The sequence below is a fragment of the Perognathus longimembris genome, unplaced genomic scaffold, assembly GCF_023159225.1.
Source record: "Perognathus longimembris pacificus isolate PPM17 unplaced genomic scaffold, ASM2315922v1 HiC_scaffold_4241, whole genome shotgun sequence".
Lineage (NCBI taxonomy): Eukaryota > Metazoa > Chordata > Mammalia > Rodentia > Heteromyidae > Perognathus > Perognathus longimembris.
In genome coordinates this window covers 20,301-41,099 of record NW_025959537.1, presented here as the reverse complement: position 1 = coordinate 41,099, position 20,799 = coordinate 20,301, and the positions used below count along the sequence as shown (strand labels likewise).

Sequence of the window (20,799 nt, the reverse complement as noted above, 5' to 3'; positions counted from 1 at the left end):
TTTAATCTTTCCTGGTGACATACCTGTGTTGGGTTAACATTAGTTTATTGGGTTTCATATTGATTTGTGGATTTTAGGTTGTTTATGTTAATTATCAGTGATTCATTCGATCGGATATACACTTATGTCAGGAGAATATATTCTTATTACTTATATTAACATTATTACATTTAATAGAAATTAAATTGGCCCAGTTGTTTCCTAGGGATTTGTTAAATATTATAGGAATATTTGGATTTGTGTAATGTTGAGCTTGAACGCTTTCTCAATTGGTGGCTGCTTTTAGGCCAACTATGGTCAGTTAATTAATTATTCACTAGTTAAGGTTGAATCCTTATTCTAAAGAGCTGTACCTCTTTAGATTAACTATAAAACTTACGTTAAATTTAGTTTTATTGTAAGTAAGTTTTAGGTGGAACTAAAATTCTTTTTCTGGGCAACCAGCTATCATCAGGCTCGTTAGGCTTTTCACCGCTACCTTTAAATTTTCTCACTATTTTGCTACATAGACGAGTTGGCTCTAATTGGCTATTCAAGGGTAGCTCGTCTGATTTCGGGGTACTTGGCTAAGATGCTCTTTGTCAGGTTTATTCTAGTTAATTCATTATGCAAAAGGTACAAGGGTATGTCTTTGCTTTTTGTTACTTTAATTTATCTTTCATCTTTCCCTTGCGGTACTATCTCTATAGCTCTAGTTAATGGGTTTTCTATCTCCTATACTAGCTAGGGGTAAATGTTTTGATTTATAAGTTGTATAAATATAATTTTATTTATGTTGTATACGGCTAGTAATAGTTCAAAGTATCCAATTGTTTTGAAGTCTTCTGAGTGTAAGTCAGATGCTTTTTTTAAGCTATACTTTGATTGTTCCAAGTGCACTTTCCAGTACACTTACCTTGTTACGACTTATCTCTTCTAAATTATTGTGGTGTCATGTTATGTACTTGACTTTTTAAATCTTGAAGAGGGTGACGGGCGGTGTGTGCGTGCTTCATTGCTCTATTCAACTAAACACTCTATTTTTAGTTTACTACTAAATCCTCCTTTATCCTGTCGATTTCATACAGGGTTTCGTATGTTCTTACATAGAAAATGTAGCCCATTTCAATCCATTTCATAAGTTACACCTTGACCTAACTTTTTAATATTTTATTATTGGGCTTACTTATAGGCCTTTTTAGGGTTTGCTGAAGATGGCGGTATATAGACGGTATTAGCAAGAAATGGTAAGGTATATCGGGGTTTATCGATTACAGAACAGGCTCCTCTAGATGGATATAAAGCACCGCCAAGTCCTTTGAGTTTTAAGCTGTGGCCAGTAGTTCTCGGGCGGGTAGGCTTGTTTTAAACCTATCTATGTTTATGGCTACACATAGTGGGGTATCTAATCCCAGTTTGTGCTATAGCTTTCGTATAATGACTATATAAAGTCTCTTTCGATGTGGTTTTTCATTCAAGCTAGGACTTTTTACAGATTAGCTTGATTTTAGCTTTACTGTGATGTAAATCTTATACTCTTTACGCCGGGGTCTATTCACTAGGGTCATTCGTATGACCGCGGTGGCTGGCACGAAGTTTACCAACCCTTGTATCAGTATAACTTAGTCGAACTTTCGTTCATAGCTTAAATTTTATTACTGCTGTTTCCCGTGGGGGTGTGGTTAGACTTGGCGTTGTGAGCATCAACGAGGACTTGTTGGGAGAGCTTAAGGCCAAACTCCTTTAATTCTTTTAGAATTTTAGGGTTTTACTCACCGGTTTACGGATATTTGCATGTATAATTTTACTGATAGCAAATAAAAAGGCCAGGACCAAACCTTTATGTTTATGGAATTATGAAAATTCTTCTAGGCATTTTCAGTGCCTTGCTTTATGTATAAGCTACATTAACCCCTGCGGGGCCTTAGGAGGTTTAGTACCAACTAAGTTTTTAGTAAGTTCAGATTAGGGCTATATTGGTGGTGATATATGGTTATAACTAGGCATGTAGATGTTAGTAAAATGTTAATCTCCTAAGAACAGAAGTGGGATTATGTTTGAAAATTTTTGGGTAAAATTTTGGTATTTATTTCATGTATGTCCTCTAGCATTAATCAATATGGTCCTTTATAGTTTATGAGGAGGTAGAATGTTAGTTAATAAGTCCAGCTACATGGGAATTGCCTGCGACCATGCCTTGACGGCTTAGCTGAATCACAGCATACCGAATAAAAAAAAATACCAGGGGTACATGACTACAGTTATGTTGATCATGGGCTGATTAGGCCCGGCTCCATCGAGATGTCTTATTTAAGGGGAACGTATGAGCAATTTTAAGTGCTATGGCCCTGAGGTAAGAACCAGATGTCAGATATAGTTTCAGGATAGCGACCCCCAAGTTGTATGGGCCCGGAGCGAGAATTATTAGTACTAGTGGGCGGGTTGTTGGTTTCACGTGAGATGGTAGATTAAGGGACCAAGTGGGGCCGGGGATATCCATGGACTCAAGGATTGACAAAACTTAATGGACTAATGGGGATATGTGATTATTGTCATCGAGCATTAATGTTATGTACTGGACAATATTCATGTTGAAAGTGATTTAATGTGGATTATACATAATAATGTATAAGCGCTACTATGTTGCTGCTCATGTATGGGGGGTGGGGGGGGCTATTTTTAGTTAGAGTAGCTAGAGACTAGAATTTTTTAAAAGTTTTGTTTCTAGGGCTCAAAATTTATTCTGCCATAGCAGTTTGAGGTCGTTAAATCTCCCAAATACAGGGAGTAGTTTAAGTAAGAATACCAGCTTTGGGGGTTGGAGGTAGGATAGTTTTCTCTCCTTGAGTGCTTTAAGAAGGTGATCCTTCATTTTAGGTTTACAAGACCTACGTAAACTGTTATACTGTTAAAGCTGTCTTCATTTAAGTATTTTGTTTTCGATTATTCCTGCGATAGGGAAAAGAATTAGGATAATGGTAAAATATAAGATTGATGCGATTTGGCCAATAATGATGAATGGGGGTTCGACTGGTTGCCCTCCGATTCAGGTTAAGATAAATAGGTCTGATACTAGAATTCAGAATAATGTTTGACTGATGGGTCGGAATGTTAGGCTGCGTTGGTTAGATGTATGGAGAAAGGGAAATAGGGCAAGGACAAGAATTGATAGGACTAGGGCAATTACTCCACCTAGTTTATTGGGGATGGATCGGAGGATAGCGTAGGCGAATAAAAAGTATCATTCTGGTTTGATGTGGGGAGGTGTATTGAGTGGGTTTGCTGGGGTGTAATTGTCTGGATCACCTAAGGCGTCTGGAAAGAATAAAACAATAGTAAAGAAGAAGGCTAGCAGAGCTGCACCTCCTAATAGATCTTTGTACGAGTAGTAGGGGTGGAATGGGATTTTGTCTGAGTCTGATGGAATTCCTAATGGGTTGTTGGAGCCTGTTTCGTGAAGGAATAGGAGGTGAACTATGGCTATTGCGGCAATAATAAATGGGAGGATAAAGTGAAATGCGAAGAAGCGGTTGAGGGTTGCTTTATCGACTGAGAAACCGCCTCAGATTCATTCTACTAGGTCTGAACCGATGTAGGGGATGGCGGACAGTAAATTAGTAATTACTGTGGCCCCTCAGAATGATATTTGTCCTCATGGTAGGACATATCCTATGAAGGCTGTAGCTATGACTAGAAAAAGTAATAGGATTCCAATGTTTCAAGTTTCTTTATACATATAAGATCCGTAGTAGATGCCTCGTCCAATATGAAAGTAAAGGCAAATAAAGAATAGTGAAGCTCCATTAGCATGTATGTATCGGATTAATCAGCCATAGTTTACGTCCCGGCAGATGTGGGCTACGGAATGAAATGCTGTTAGTGTGTCAGGGGTGTAGTGTATTGATAGAAATAGACCTGTTAGGATTTGGATAATGAGACATAGCCCTAGAAGTGAACCGAAGTTTCATCATCCTGAAATATTGGGAGGTGTGGGTAGATCAATGAAGGCATGATTGACTATTTTTATAAGGGGGTGAGTTTTTCGTATGATTGTCATTAGAGGTTTTTATAGTTGAATAGACAACGATGATTTTTCATGTCATTGGTCATGGTTTATAGTCCATGTAAAAATTATGACAAACTTGTTTTATTTAACAACAATTTTAATGGTTTTAGGTTTTATTGGGGTAGCTGTAAAACCTTCACCTATTTTTGCAGGGGTTGGTTTACTTATTGGTGGGGCTGTGGGTTGTGGTCTATTGGTTTTAAGCGGAAGCTCTTATATTGGGTTAATAGTATTTTTAATTTACTTAGGGGGTATATTGGTAGTATTTGGTTATACAACTGCTATAGCAACTGACGATTATCCTGAGACTTGGGGGTCTAGCTTATGGTTATGATTTCTGTTATTATCAGGGATTCTGTTAGAGGTAGTTTTAGTAATTACAGTACTACATTTTGAGGGTTTAGAAGATTTAATTGGGTTACATAATTTAGACAATATCCTAGCGTTTGGTGAAGACGATGTATTGCTAGTGCGAGAGGATTCTCTGGGTACGGCGGCAATTTATAGCTATGGAAATTGAATTATGGTTGTGGGTGGCTGAACTTTATTTATGGCTGTATATCTTATTATTGAGATTACTCGTGGTGCCTAATGAATAAGAATCAGTATGAGAAGAACCGATAAGATAAATGATAAAAAATAAAATTTTATTATGCCTTGATGATTCGATGTGGAACTAGAGGCATTTTTACTGATAGAGACCAGTGCCTTTGGCATGGTCTTTTCAGTCCACATATAATCTATAATTGATGTTGCTATTTTTTGGCTGAATAATAAGGTTAAGTTAGGAATTGATCGGTGGGTGGTGGTTGGGAAGAATCCTAACAGGGTAGAGAAATTGGATGAGTAGGATTTGGTGTACAGTTTTAGGTATGATGTTATCGTGTTTAGTTCTATGGCAATAACAAATCCTAGTAGGGTAACCGATAGGGCTGTAAGTTTAATAATTAGAGGTATGGTTATAGTCTGTGTGCTTGGTGTATTAATAAGGTTTGAGAGTAAGAATCCGGCGAAGATACTTCCTAGAAGTAGTCGTTTAATAGGGTTAATTAGGTTTGGGTTGTTTTCGTTGATAGAATTAGTGGGTAGGAATCGTGGATGGCCTGATAGTACGAAGAAAATAATGCGTGAGCTGTAAACAGCTGTGAAGGATGTTGCTACTAGAGTGATGGTCAAGGCTCATGAGTTAGTGTATGACAGATTTATAGCTTCAATGATGAGGTCTTTTGAGTAAAATCCTGTTAGAAAGGGTATACCGGTAAGGGCCAGGCTGCCTACGATTAGTGCGGATGTTGTAAATGGTATGCACGAGGCGATTCCCCCTATCTTTCGAATGTCTTGTTCGTCATTTAGGTTGTGGATGATTGAGCCAGAGCACATAAATAATATGGCTTTGAAGAAGGCGTGGGTGCAGATATGTAAGAATGATAGGTAGGGTTGATTGATTCCTAGTGTTACTATTATTAGGCCTAGTTGGCTTGAGGTTGAAAAAGCGATAATTTTTTTGATGTCATTTTGGGTAAGGGCGCAGATTGCTGTGAATAATGTTGTGATAGCCCCAATACATAGGATAATAGTTATTATATTGGGGTGATTATTTAATAATGGGTAAAATCGGATTAGGAGGAAGATTCCTGCTACAACTATAGTACTTGAGTGAAGTAAGGCTGAGACAGGTGTAGGTCCTTCTATTGCGCTGGGAAGTCAGGGATGTAGTCCAAATTGGGCTGATTTTCCTGTGGCAGCTAGAATTAGGCCTAATAGGGGGACAGCATTTTCATTGCTTATTAAAAATATTTGTTGTAATTCTCATGAGTTACAGTTATTGTAGAATCATGCTATTGATAAAATGAACCCAATGTCACCAATACGGTTGTAGATAATGGCTTGTAGGGCTGCGGTGTTTGCGTCTGTTCGTCCGTACCATCATCCGATTAATAGGAAGGACATAATCCCTACTCCTTCTCAGCCAATGAATAGTTGGAATATATTATTAGCTGTGACTAGAATTATTATGGTGATTAGGAACAGGAGTAGGTAGGTCATAAATCGATTTAAATTGGGGTCTGAGTGTATATATCATTTGGAAAATTCTATAATGGATCAGGTAACAAATAGGGCGGTTGACATGAAGATGGTGACGTAGGAGTCTAGTTTGAAACTTATGTTTAACTGTATGGAGTGGATAGTAATTCAGTGGTAATTAGAGATAACTGCTTCTTCGTTAGTATATATAAATATAGTTAATGGGATTAGGCTAATAGTGAAGGCCCATTTTATAGCTTTTGTAACTTGGTCTGGGTAAGTTGGTGAAGGTTTGTTGGTTAAGAGGGTTGATAATGGTTTTAAAATGATTGCTAGAATAGATATAAATGATATAGTAAACATGATAAGTTGCTTTATTTTGGATTTGCACCAAATTTTTGGCTCCTAAGGCCACTGGATTACTGTTATCCTAAAAAAGCCGGTGAAAAAGCCATATTTTTAAGTATGGGTTGAAGAATTAGCAGTTCTTCTTTACTTTTTCGGGTAATTAAAAGAATAATAATTCTTTGTTTCTAGATTCACAGTCTAATGTTTTTTTTAAACTATAATTACAGTAGGTAAGGCCAAGGATAATGTTGGGGTGAATAGAGAGTAGGAGGATTGGGGTTAGATGTAGGAGTATTAGTGTGTGTTCTCGTGTTTGTGAGGGGTTCATGTTGAGAGTGTGGTTTGTTATTTTTCCTCGCTGGGTGGTGATGAATATGTAGAGTGAGTATAAGGCTGTAATAAGAACGTTTAAGCCTATGAGAATGATTGTAAGGTTGGATCATGAGAAAGTTGAAATAACAATTAATAGCTCTCCGATGAGGTTAATTGATGGGGGTATTGCTATGTTAGTTAGGGTTGCTATAAATCATCAGATGGTTATTAGAGGGAGGATAGTTTGAAGACCTCGGGCTAGGACCATAGTTCGGCTATGAATGCGTTCGTAATTAGTGTTGGCTAGGCAGAATAGTGCGGAAGACGTAAGTCCGTGGGCAATTATTATGGCGGTGGCACCTATGTAGCTTGATGGTGTGTTGATTATGATGGCAACGATTACTAGGGCTATATGGCTGACTGAGGAGTATGCGATTAGGGCCTTAAGATCTGTTTGTCGTAGACAGATAGAGCTAGTTATAACTATGCCTCATAATGAGAGTAACATAAAAGGGTAACATATATTGTTGTTGAGGGGTTCAATCAGGATAGCTAGTCGTATTATCCCATAGCCTCCTAGTTTTAGGAGGATTGCTGCTAGGACTATTGATCCTGCGATGGGGGCTTCGACATGGGCTTTAGGTAGTCATAGGTGGAGACCATATAGTGGTATTTTGACTATAAAGGCTATCATGCAAGATAGTCATATGATGTTATTAGTTCAGGAATGTTGTAGAGAGTCGTGAGTGAAGATAAGTATGATTAAGTTAAGGGATCCTAGTGTATGATACATGTTAAGTAAGGCGATTAATAGTGGTAAGGATCCTACCAGTGTGTATAATAGGAAGTATGAGCCTGCATTAAGTCGTTCGGCTTGATTTCCCCAGCGTGTAATAATAATTAGGGTGGGGATTAGGGTTGATTCAAATAAAATATAAAATATTATAAGTTCTAAGGATGAGAAGGTTATGATAAGTAGAACTTGTAGGGTTATTAGGAGGGAGATATATGTTTTTTTTCATAATAGAGGTTCTTTATGTAGATGGTGTTGGCTTGCTATGATTATAAGGGGGGTTAATCATGATGTCAGAATTATTAGAGGGGTGGAGAGGTTGTCTGTGAAGAATGATGAAGAGAAGAAAGTTGATTGGTACGGAGAGCATAGGGTGGTAATACAAATTAGGCTAATGAGGAAACTGTGGGTGGTTGAGTTAATTCAGATTATTTTTGGGCTAGAGAGTCATGTTATGGGAATTACTATAATTATGGGAATAATAATTTTTAGCATTGTAAGAGGTTTAGGTTTTGTACGTAGTCTGAGCCGTAAGTATTTGAGATTTTTACTAGCAGGGCTAGTCCGATTGCTGCTTCACATGCGGCTAGGACTAATATAATAATGGGTATTATGAAAGATAAGTTTATGTGGAAGGATGTTGATAGGAGTGCTATTATTAGGAAGAGGGTTAATATTATTCCTTCTAGGCATAGGAGAGAGGATATCAGGTGCGATCGGAATATTAATATTCCTGCTAATGAAATAAAAAATGCGATGTTGAGGTTTATTATAGTGAAGGGCATATCTAGCAGTTATGAGCTTTCATAATTTAATGAGCCGAAATCAATTGTTTTAGTTTAAACTAACTGCTATATTCATTTCATTCTAGGCCGTTTTGTGATCATTCGTAAGCTAAGCCTAGTGTTAAAATTACAATTAGGGCTAGTGCTATTGTGGTTGTAGATAAAATTGATGGATATTGAAAGGCTCATGGTAGGGGTAGAAGTAGGGCGATTTCTAGATCAAATAGTAGAAAGGTAATAGCTACTAAGAAGAATTTTATTGAAAAGGGTAGGCGGGCTGAATTAATTGGATCAAAACCACATTCGTAGGGGCTTACTTTTTCTGAATATAGGTTTATTTGGGGAATTCAAAATGCAATTATAGTTAATAGGCTGGCTAGGGTTAGGTTGATGCTTAAGGCAATAATTAGATTTATTATTCTTTTTTGGGTTATACCAAAGTCTTCTGATTGGAAGTCAGATATACTGCTTGTACTAAAAGAATATGAACCTCATCAATAAATAGAGATATAGAGGAATAGTCATACTACATCTACGAAGTGTCAATATCAAGCTGCTGCTTCGAAGCCGAAGTGATGGGTTGATGTAAAGTGATACAGTGTATGGCGGATGAGACAGACAATTAGGAAGGTAGTACCAATTATAACGTGTAGACCGTGGAATCCTGTTGCTATAAAGAAAGTGGACCCATAGACTCCGTCAGCAATAGTGAAGGATGCTTCCATGTACTCAAATGCTTGAAGTATTGTGAAGTAGATTCCTAGGGCGATAGTGATGGCGAGGGCTTGGGATGTGTGGGATCGACTTCCTTCTATTAGACTATGGTGAGCTCATGTGATAGACACTCCTGAGGCTAGGAGGACAGAGGTATTAAGTAGAGGGACTTCTAGGGGGTTAAGAGGGATGATACCTGCAGGTGGTCAGCAGCCCCCTAGTTCTGGTGTGGGGGCTAGGCTCGAGTGGTAGAATGCTCAGAAAAAGCCTGCGAAGAAAAAGACTTCGGAGATAATGAATAGGACTATACCGTAGCGAAGTCCTTTTTGTACTACGGGAGTATGGTGGCCTTGGAATGTTCCTTCTCGAATGATGTCTCGTCATCATTGGTACATAGTAAGTATATTGGTAAGTAGGCCGATAATTAGAAGAGTAATTATTTTAAAGTGAAATCATATGATAATTCCGGAGGTTAAAAGGAGGGCAGATAGGGCTCCTGTTAGTGGCCATGGGCTAGGATTGACTATGTGGAAGGCGTGTGTTTGGTGAGTCATTATGTGTTATCATGCAAATATAGGCTGACTAGTAGGGTAAACACGTAGGCCTGAATAATGGCTACGGCTAATTCAAGTACGGTGAGGAGTGTTAATACTGTTAATGATAATAGGGAGGCAGGGGGGCTTAAGGTTATTATTGCTAAGGTTGCTCCACTGATTAAGTGAATTAATAAGTGCCCAGCTGTAATATTAGCTGTTAGTCGTACGGCTAAGGCAATGGGTTGAATGAATAGGCTGATTGTTTCGATAATAATTAGCATGGGGATTAGAGGTAGTGGGGTACCTTGGGGAAGAAAGTGGGCTAAGGAAGATTTAGTTTTGTATCGGAATCCTAGGAATACAGCTCCGGCCCATAGGGGGGTAGCTATAGCTAGGTTTATTGATAATTGAGTGGTAGGGGTAAATGAGTGAGGTATTAGACCTAACAGGTTGGTGGAGGCAATAAAGGAAATGGTGGAAATTAATATGAGAGCTCAGGACCGTCCTTTAGTTGAGTGGGTTAGCATTATTTGTTTAGTTACCAGTTGGATTAGTCATGTCTGGAATGTTGTGTAACGGTTGCTAATTAAACGTTTTGGGGAAGGAAATATAATTGAGGGTAAAATAATGATAATAATAACTAGAGGGAGGCCTAGGAATGATGGGACAATGAAAGGGGAGAATAAATTTTCGTTCATTTAGATTCTCAAGGGGAGGTAACTTTGAGTATACTGGAGGGTTTAGTTGAAGGAGGGTGATAGGTACTAAAGTTTTTGATTTTTAGTTGAAAGATAATAAATAGGGTAATTAGGGTTCCAAAAATTACTATAAGTCATGGTGCGGTGTTTAGCTGAGGCATTCTCATTGTGGAATTATTTAATTCTATCTTTAACTTAAAAGGTTAATGCTAAAGTAGCTTCACAATGGTGTCTACATTGATGTTGATCAGGCCTCAAAATATTTTAGTGGAACCATTTCTAGGACGATAGGCATGAAGCTGTGGTTAGATCCACAGATTTCGGAGCATTGTCCGTAGAATAGGCCTGGTCGGGAAGATGATACTGTTGCTTGGTTTAGGCGGCCTGGAATGGCATCTGTTTTTAAACCTAAAGATGGAACCGCCCAAGAGTGAAGAACATCTTCCGATGAGATTAGTATACGAATGGGGAGTTCCATAGGGAGAACAACCCGATTGTCAACTTCAAGTAGACGAAGATCCCCCGGTTTTAAGTCTGGTGTATTGACTATGTATGAATCAAATGTTAAGTCCTCATAGTCTGTATACTCATAGCTTCAGTACCATTGGTGTCCTATAGTTTTCACTGTTAGGACTGGATTGTTAATTTCGTCTATTATATATAGAACGCGTAGTGAGGGAAGGGCAATCATAATAAGGATAATGGCTGGAAGAATAGTCCAGATTGTTTCTACCTCCTGGGCGTCTATGGTATTGGTGTGGGTTAATTTGGTGGTGAGTATAAGAGAAATAATATACAGTACTAATGTACTAATAAGAAAAACGATTATTAGTGTGTGGTCGTGGAAGCTAGTAAGTTCCTCTATGATAGGAGAGGTGGCATCCTGTAGACCAAGTTGGAGAGGATATGCCATGTAAGATATATAAGAGTTTCACTTATGATTTAACCTTGACAAAGTTATGTAATTTTTTTTACTAATATCTTATTGAGAAAGACATAATGGTGTATGGGGCTGGCTTGAAACCAGTTTTAGGGGGTTCGAATCCTTCCTTTCTTAGTGTGATGACTTCACGAAAGCAGGTTCTTCAAATGTGTGGAAAGGTGGGGGACATCCGTGGATTCATTCTAGATTTGTTGAGGTGAGTTCAACATATTTAACTTCACGTTTGGAGGCGAAGGCCTCTCAGATCATGAATACTATGAGGATTACTGCGGTTAAAGAAATAAATGAGCCTATTGATGACACGGCGTTTCATGTTGTGTAGGCATCTGGGTAGTCTGAGTATCGTCGGGGTATTCCTGCTAGTCCAAGGAAATGTTGGGGAAAAAATGTTAGGTTGACTCCAACAAATATAATTGTAAAATGGATTTTGGCTCATATATCATTAAGAGTGTAGCCTGTGAATAGAGGAAATCAATGGACAAACCCACCTATAATGGCGAATACAGCCCCTATAGATAGGACATAGTGAAAGTGGGCAACTACATAATAGGTATCATGTAGGACAATGTCTAGAGAGGAATTAGATAGTACAATACCGGTCAGTCCTCCTACTGTAAATAGGAAAATAAAGCCCAGGGACCATAATATGGCTGGGGATCATTTAATATTTCCACCGTGAAGGGTAGCTAGTCAGCTGAAAACTTTTACTCCTGTTGGAATAGCAATAATTATTGTGGCAGATGTAAAATAGGCTCGTGTATCCACGTCTATTCCTACGGTAAACATGTGATGGGCTCATACGATAAATCCTAAGAATCCAATGGATATTATAGCTCAGACTATACCCATATAGCCAAAGGGTTCTTTTTTGCCTGAGTAATATGTTACAATATGAGAGATAATGCCGAAGCCTGGTAAAATTAGGATATAAACTTCCGGGTGGCCAAAGAATCAGAATAGGTGTTGGTATAAGATGGGGTCTCCACCTCCAGCAGGGTCAAAAAATGTTGTGTTAAGATTTCGATCAGTGAGCAGTATAGTAATACCGGCAGCTAGGACAGGTAGGGATAGTAGTAATAATACTGCTGTAATTAGAACGGATCAAACGAATAAGGGGGTTTGATACTGGGAAACTGCAGGGGATTTTATGTTAATGATGGTGGTGATAAAATTGATTGCTCCTAAAATTGAGGATACTCCTGCCAGGTGGAGTGAGAAGATAGTTAAATCTACGGAAGCTCCTGCATGTGCTAGGTTTCCGGCAAGGGGAGGATAGACTGTTCACCCGGTTCCAGCCCCAGCTTCTACTATAGAGGATGCTAAAAGAAGTAGGAAAGAAGGGGGGAGTAGTCAAAAGCTCATGTTATTTATTCGTGGGAATGCTATATCAGGGGCCCCGATTATTAGAGGCACTAGTCAGTTTCCAAATCCCCCAATTATAATGGGTATTACTATAAAGAAAATTATGACAAATGCATGAGCGGTTACAACCACATTGTAAATTTGGTCATCCCCTAATAGAGCTCCGGGTTGACCGAGCTCAGCTCGAATTAGAATACTCAGCCCTGTGCCTACTATTCCGGCTCAAGCTCCGAATATGAGGTAGAGTGTTCCAATATCTTTATGGTTTGTTGAAAATAATCAACGATTAATGAACATAGGTAGATAGGATGGCTGAGTAAGGCATTGGACTGTAAATCCAAGTACAGGGATAAACCCCTTTCTATCATAGTCCTGTGGTGAATTTTCATATTGAATTGCAAATTCAAAGGAGCAGCTTCAATTCTGCCGGGACTTCTCCCGCCTCTGTTTTTTTTTAGGCGGGAGAAGTAGATTGAAGCCAGGTGATTTTGGTGTTTAGCTGTTAACTAAAATTTTGCAGGTTTAACTCCTGTCAATCTAGGGAGGACTTAGCTTAATTAAAGCTGTTGGTTTGCGTCCAGAAGATGTGAGGTAGGTCTTACAGTCCTTAGGGGCAGAAATTAAACTTTAGTGTTTACTTAGGGCTTTGAAGGCCCTTGGTCTTTTTAACCTAAATTTCTATAGGAGGCAGAGGAAGAAGGGAGATAGTGGAAGTGACAGTGAAGATAAAAGTAATAGGGTAGGGATTGGGGTTAGATGCTTGTAGTTATATATTCGTCATGTAAATTTGTTATTGTTTGGAAGGGGAAATAGAGTAAGGGCGGATGAGTAAACTAGTCGTAGGTAAAAATAAAGGTTTAGGAGGGCTGATATTACTATGAATACGCTTGTTATAATGTTTTTGTTGGTGATTATTTCTTGAATAATGAATCATTTTGGTAGGAATCCTGTTAAAGGGGGTAATCCTCCTAATGATAAGAGGGTAATCAGGATAATGAGGGTTATTAGTGGGGTAGTGTTTCATGCTATTGTAAGGGTTGAAGTGTTGTTTGCTGATAAAAAATTTAGGGTTATAAATATATTAATTGTAAGTATAATGTAAATAAGTAAATTTAGTATTATTGCAGTAGGGTTGTAAAGTGTTGCTGCTGTTATTCATCCTATATGTGCAATTGATGAGTATGCTAGGATTTTGCGTATTTGGGTTTGGTTTAATCCTCCTCATCCTCCAATAATAATGGATAGTATGGCTATTAGTATTATTATGTTTGTGTTTAGATTGTTAGATATTTGGTATAAGATTGAAATAGGGGCTAGTTTTTGCCAGGTTAGTAGGATTATTCCTACTATCAGGGGGATGCCTTGGGTGACTTCTGGTACTCACAGGTGAAAGGGGGCTAGGCCAAGTTTTATAGCTAAGGCGATAGGTAGGAGATATTGAGATATGTCATTTTCATGTTGACTCATAATTCATTGTCCGGTTGAGTTTAGGTTATTTAGGATGTAGAATACGAGAATTATTGAGGCGGTTGCTTGGGTTAGAAAGTATTTTGTAGCGGCTTCTGTGGATCGAGGGTTATTTTTATATGTTATTAGTGGAATAATGGCTAGTATACTGATTTCTAGTCCGATTCATATATATATTCAGTGTGTGGCGGATAGGACTATTATGGTTCCTGCAAATATTGTGGTCGCAATGAGTGAAGAGACGATGATATTTATTAGTATGGGAAGGGTTAAACCAACATTTTCGGGGTATGGGCCCGATAGCTTGTATTAGCTTACCTTACTAGAATTTAGTGTAATGGGTAGCACTAAGAATTTTGAGTTCTTAAGTTAGGTTCGATCCCTATAATTCTAGAAATAAAAGGGTTAGTACCTTTATGCTTTACTCTATCAAAGTAACTCTTTTGTCAGACATATTTCTATATAAGTGGGGGTATGCTTGCTGTGGCTATGGGGAGGGAGATGTGCCATATACATAGGGCTAAGGTTAGAGGTAGAAAATTTTTTCATAGAAGGTGTATTAGTTGATCGTATCGGAATCGTGGATATGATGCTCGAATTCATAGAAACAGGACTGTTAAGATTAAAATTTTTATCATTAGGTTGGAGGATAATATCTCTGGGTTTGTGATGGAGTAGGTGGGGCCTAAAAATAGGATGGTAGTGAGTGTATTTATTAGAATGATGTTTATGTATTCTGCTATGAAAAATAAGGCGAAGGGTCCAGCTGCATATTCGACGTTAAATCCCGAGACTAGTTCTGACTCCCCTTCGGTTAGGTCGAATGGGGCTCGATTGGTTTCAGCTAGGGTTGAGATAAATCATATTATGGCTAGGGGTCATGCTGGTAAAATTATTCAGATAAATTCTTGAGACATAGATAATGAGATTATTGAAAATGGGCCTGCTAGGAGTATTGTTGATAGGAGGATAATTGCTAGGCTTACTTCATAGGAGATAGTTTGAGCCATGGCTCGGAGAGCCCCGAATATGGCATATTTAGAATTGGAGGCTCATCCGGATCATAGGATGGAATAAACTGCTATGCTAGAGGCTGCTAAGATAAATAGAAACCCTATGTTCATGTTAATTAGGGAGTGGGGCATTGGGATAGGGATTCATAATGAGAGGGCGAGGGCGAGGGCGAGGATAGGGGAAATTGAGAATAGAATTAGTGAGGAGGTGGCTGGGCGTACTGGTTCTTTGATAAATAGTTTGATTGCATCTGCGAATGGTTGGAATATTCCATATGGACCCACAATGTTTGGTCCTTTTCGTAGTTGTATATAGCCTAAGATTTTTCGTTCTAACAGGGTGAGGAAGGCTATTGCTAGTAGAATTGGAATGATGAATGTAAGAAAGTTAAGGATAAACATGTTGTTAAGAAGAGGAGTTGAACCTCTGATAATAAAGTTTTAAGTCTTATGCAATTGCCTGCTCTGCCATCTTAACAACTCCTTATCTTGGAGTGTGTTTGTACATGCTAATTTAATTAAGATAATCTCATTAGTTAGGCATTAGGGCGCTTTGTGAAAAGTAGGCCCTATTTTTCTGGTCCTTTCGTACTAGGAAAAATGTTGAATAGATAGAAACCGACCTGGATTACTCCGGTCTGAACTCAGATCACGTAGGACTTTAATCGTTGAACAAACGAACCTTTAATAGCTGCTGCACCATTGGGATGTCCTGATCCAACATCGAGGTCGTAAACCCCATTTTCGATATGAACTCTTTAATGGGATTGCGCTGTTATCCCTAGGGTAACTTGGTCCATTGATCAGAATAACTGGATCAAATATGACATGGGTAACTTTGACTGGTTGGTCTAGGTTAAAGTCTTTCGGAGGATAGGTTATTCTCCGAGGTCACCCCAACCAAAATTTTGTTTCTATCCTGTTATTGTTGGTCCATTAGGGGTTTATTTTTGTTAGGTAGAAAGTTAATTTAAGCTCCATAGGGTCTTCTCGTCTTATTATTATATTTCCGCCTCTGCACGGAAAGGTCAATTTCATTGATCATATGTAAGAGACAGTTGAGCCCTCGTTATGCCGTTCATACAAGTCCCTAATTAAGGAACAAATGATTATGCTACCTTTGCACGGTCAGGATACCGCGGCCGTTTAACTTTAGTCACTGGGCAGGCGGTGCCTCTAATACTTGTAATGCTAGAGGTGATGTTTTTGGTAAACAGGCGGGGCTCCTGCTTGCCGAGTTCCTTTTACATATTTTAATCTTTCCTGGTGACATACCTGTGTTGGGTTAACATTAGTTTATTGGGTTTCATATTGATTTGTGGATTTTAGGTTGTTTATGTTAATTATCAGTGATTCATTCGATCGGATATACACTTATGTCAGGAGAATATATTCTTATTACTTATATTAACATTATTACATTTAATAGAAATTAAATTGGCCCAGTTGTTTCCTAGGGATTTGTTAAATATTATAGGAATATTTGGATTTGTGTAATGTTGAGCTTGAACGCTTTCTCAATTGGTGGCTGCTTTTAGGCCAACTATGGTCAGTTAATTAATTATTCACTAGTTAAGGTTGAATCCTTATTCTAAAGAGCTGTACCTCTTTAGATTAACTATAAAACTTACGTTAAATTTAGTTTTATTGTAAGTAAGTTTTAGGTGGAACTAAAATTCTTTTTCTGGGCAACCAGCTATCATCAGGCTCGTTAGGCTTTTCACCGCTACCTTTAAATTTTCTCACTATTTTGCTACATAGACGAGTTGGCTCTAATTGGCTATTCAAGGGTAGCTCGTCTGATTTCGGGGTACTTGGCTAAGATGCTCTTTGTCAGGTTTATTCTAGTTAATTCATTATGCAAAAGGTACAAGGGTATGTCTTTGCTTTTTGTTACTTTAATTTATCTTTCATCTTTCCCTTGCGGTACTATCTCTATAGCTCTAGTTAATGGGTTTTCTATCTCCTATACTAGCTAGGGGTAAATGTTTTGATTTATAAGTTGTATAAATATAATTTTATTTATGTTGTATACGGCTAGTAATAGTTCAAAGTATCCAATTGTTTTGAAGTCTTCTGAGTGTAAGTCAGATGCTTTTTTTAAGCTATACTTTGATTGTTCCAAGTGCACTTTCCAGTACACTTACCTTGTTACGACTTATCTCTTCTAAATTATTGTGGTGTCATGTTATGTACTTGACTTTTTAAATCTTGAAGAGGGTGACGGGCGGTGTGTGCGTGCTTCATTGCTCTATTCAACTAAACACTCTATTTTTAGTTTACTACTAAATCCTCCTTTATCCTGTCGATTTCATACAGGGTTTCGTATGTTCTTACATAGAAAATGTAGCCCATTTCAATCCATTTCATAAGTTACACCTTGACCTAACTTTTTAATATTTTATTATTGGGCTTACTTATAGGCCTTTTTAGGGTTTGCTGAAGATGGCGGTATATAGACGGTATTAGCAAGAAATGGTAAGGTATATCGGGGTTTATCGATTACAGAACAGGCTCCTCTAGATGGATATAAAGCACCGCCAAGTCCTTTGAGTTTTAAGCTGTGGCCAGTAGTTCTCGGGCGGGTAGGCTTGTTTTAAACCTATCTATGTTTATGGCTACACATAGTGGGGTATCTAATCCCAGTTTGTGCTATAGCTTTCGTATAATGACTATATAAAGTCTCTTTCGATGTGGTTTTTCATTCAAGCTAGGACTTTTTACAGATTAGCTTGATTTTAGCTTTACTGTGATGTAAATCTTATACTCTTTACGCCGGGGTCTATTCACTAGGGTCATTCGTATGACCGCGGTGGCTGGCACGAAGTTTACCAACCCTTGTATCAGTATAACTTAGTCGAACTTTCGTTCATAGCTTAAATTTTATTACTGCTGTTTCCCGTGGGGGTGTGGTTAGACTTGGCGTTGTGAGCATCAACGAGGACTTGTTGGGAGAGCTTAAGGCCAAACTCCTTTAATTCTTTTAGAATTTTAGGGTTTTACTCACCGGTTTACGGATATTTGCATGTATAATTTTACTGATAGCAAATAAAAAGGCCAGGACCAAACCTTTATGTTTATGGAATTATGAAAATTCTTCTAGGCATTTTCAGTGCCTTGCTTTATGTATAAGCTACATTAACCCCTGCGGGGCCTTAGGAGGTTTAGTACCAACTAAGTTTTTAGTAAGTTCAGATTAGGGCTATATTGGTGGTGATATATGGTTATAACTAGGCATGTAGATGTTAGTAAAATGTTAATCTCCTAAGAACAGAAGTGGGATTATGTTTGAAAATTTTTGGGTAAAATTTTGGTATTTATTTCATGTATGTCCTCTAGCATTAATCAATATGGTCCTTTATAGTTTATGAGGAGGTAGAATGTTAGTTAATAAGTCCAGCTACATGGGAATTGCCTGCGACCATGCCTTGACGGCTTAGCTGAATCACAGCATACCGAATAAAAAAAAATACCAGGGGTACATGACTACAGTTATGTTGATCATGGGCTGATTAGGCCCGGCTCCATCGAGATGTCTTATTTAAGGGGAACGTATGAGCAATTTTAAGTGCTATGGCCCTGAGGTAAGAACCAGATGTCAGATATAGTTTCAGGATAGCGACCCCCAAGTTGTATGGGCCCGGAGCGAGAATTATTAGTACTAGTGGGCGGGTTGTTGGTTTCACGTGAGATGGTAGATTAAGGGACCAAGTGGGGCCGGGGATATCCATGGACTCAAGGATTGACAAAACTTAATGGACTAATGGGGATATGTGATTATTGTCATCGAGCATTAATGTTATGTACTGGACAATATTCATGTTGAAAGTGATTTAATGTGGATTATACATAATAATGTATAAGCGCTACTATGTTGCTGCTCATGTATGGGGGGTGGGGGGGGCTATTTTTAGTTAGAGTAGCTAGAGACTAGAATTTTTTAAAAGTTTTGTTTCTAGGGCTCAAAATTTATTCTGCCATAGCAGTTTGAGGTCGTTAAATCTCCCAAATACAGGGAGTAGTTTAAGTAAGAATACCAGCTTTGGGGGTTGGAGGTAGGATAGTTTTCTCTCCTTGAGTGCTTTAAGAAGGTGATCCTTCATTTTAGGTTTACAAGACCTACGTAAACTGTTATACTGTTAAAGCTGTCTTCATTTAAGTATTTTGTTTTCGATTATTCCTGCGATAGGGAAAAGAATTAGGATAATGGTAAAATATAAGATTGATGCGATTTGGCCAATAATGATGAATGGGGGTTCGACTGGTTGCCCTCCGATTCAGGTTAAGATAAATAGGTCTGATACTAGAATTCAGAATAATGTTTGACTGATGGGTCGGAATGTTAGGCTGCGTTGGTTAGATGTATGGAGAAAGGGAAATAGGGCAAGGACAAGAATTGATAGGACTAGGGCAATTACTCCACCTAGTTTATTGGGGATGGATCGGAGGATAGCGTAGGCGAATAAAAAGTATCATTCTGGTTTGATGTGGGGAGGTGTATTGAGTGGGTTTGCTGGGGTGTAATTGTCTGGATCACCTAAGGCGTCTGGAAAGAATAAAACAATAGTAAAGAAGAAGGCTAGCAGAGCTGCACCTCCTAATAGATCTTTGTACGAGTAGTAGGGGTGGAATGGGATTTTGTCTGAGTCTGATGGAATTCCTAATGGGTTGTTGGAGCCTGTTTCGTGAAGGAATAGGAGGTGAACTATGGCTATTGCGGCAATAATAAATGGGAGGATAAAGTGAAATGCGAAGAAGCGGTTGAGGGTTGCTTTATCGACTGAGAAACCGCCTCAGATTCATTCTACTAGGTCTGAACCGATGTAGGGGATGGCGGACAGTAAATTAGTAATTACTGTGGCCCCTCAGAATGATATTTGTCCTCATGGTAGGACATATCCTATGAAGGCTGTAGCTATGACTAGAAAAAGTAATAGGATTCCAATGTTTCAAGTTTCTTTATACATATAAGATCCGTAGTAGATGCCTCGTCCAATATGAAAGTAAAGGCAAATAAAGAATAGTGAAGCTCCATTAGCATGTATGTATCGGATTAATCAGCCATAGTTTACGTCCCGGCAGATGTGGGCTACGGAATGAAATGCTGTTAGTGTGTCAGGGGTGTAGTGTATTGATAGAAATAGACCTGTTAGGATTTGGATAATGAGACATAGCCCTAGAAGTGAACCGAAGTTTCATCATCCTGAAATATTGGGAGGTGTGGGTAGATCAATGAAGGCATGATTGACTATTTTTATAAGGGGGTGAGTTTTTCGTATGATTGTCATTAGAGGTTTTTATAGTTGAATAGACAACGATGATTTTTCATGTCATTGGTCATGGTTTATAGTCCATGTAAAAATTATGACAAACTTGTTTTATTTAACAACAATTTTAATGGTTTTAGGTTTTATTGGGGTAGCTGTAAAACCTTCACCTATTTTTGCAGGGGTTGGTTTACTTATTGGTGGGGCTGTGGGTTGTGGTCTATTGGTTTTAAGCGGAAGCTCTTATATTGGGTTAATAGTATTTTTAATTTACTTAGGGGGTATATTGGTAGTATTTGGTTATACAACTGCTATAGCAACTGACGATTATCCTGAGACTTGGGGGTCTAGCTTATGGTTATGATTTCTGTTATTATCAGGGATTCTGTTAGAGGTAGTTTTAGTAATTACAGTACTACATTTTGAGGGTTTAGAAGATTTAATTGGGTTACATAATTTAGACAATATCCTAGCGTTTGGTGAAGACGATG

The 20,799-nt window shown here is 38.3% G+C and overlaps 1 long non-coding RNA gene across 1 annotated transcript; it reads left to right on the top strand.

The window, feature by feature from the left end:
- Positions 1-955: 955 nt before the first annotated feature.
- LOC125344777 lies at positions 956-20,701 on the top strand. The gene is made up of 2 exons (XR_007209629.1): positions 956-15,539; positions 20,602-20,701. It is a non-coding gene; the product is annotated as an uncharacterized LOC125344777 (long non-coding RNA).
- The last annotated feature ends 98 nt before the right edge of the window (positions 20,702-20,799 follow it).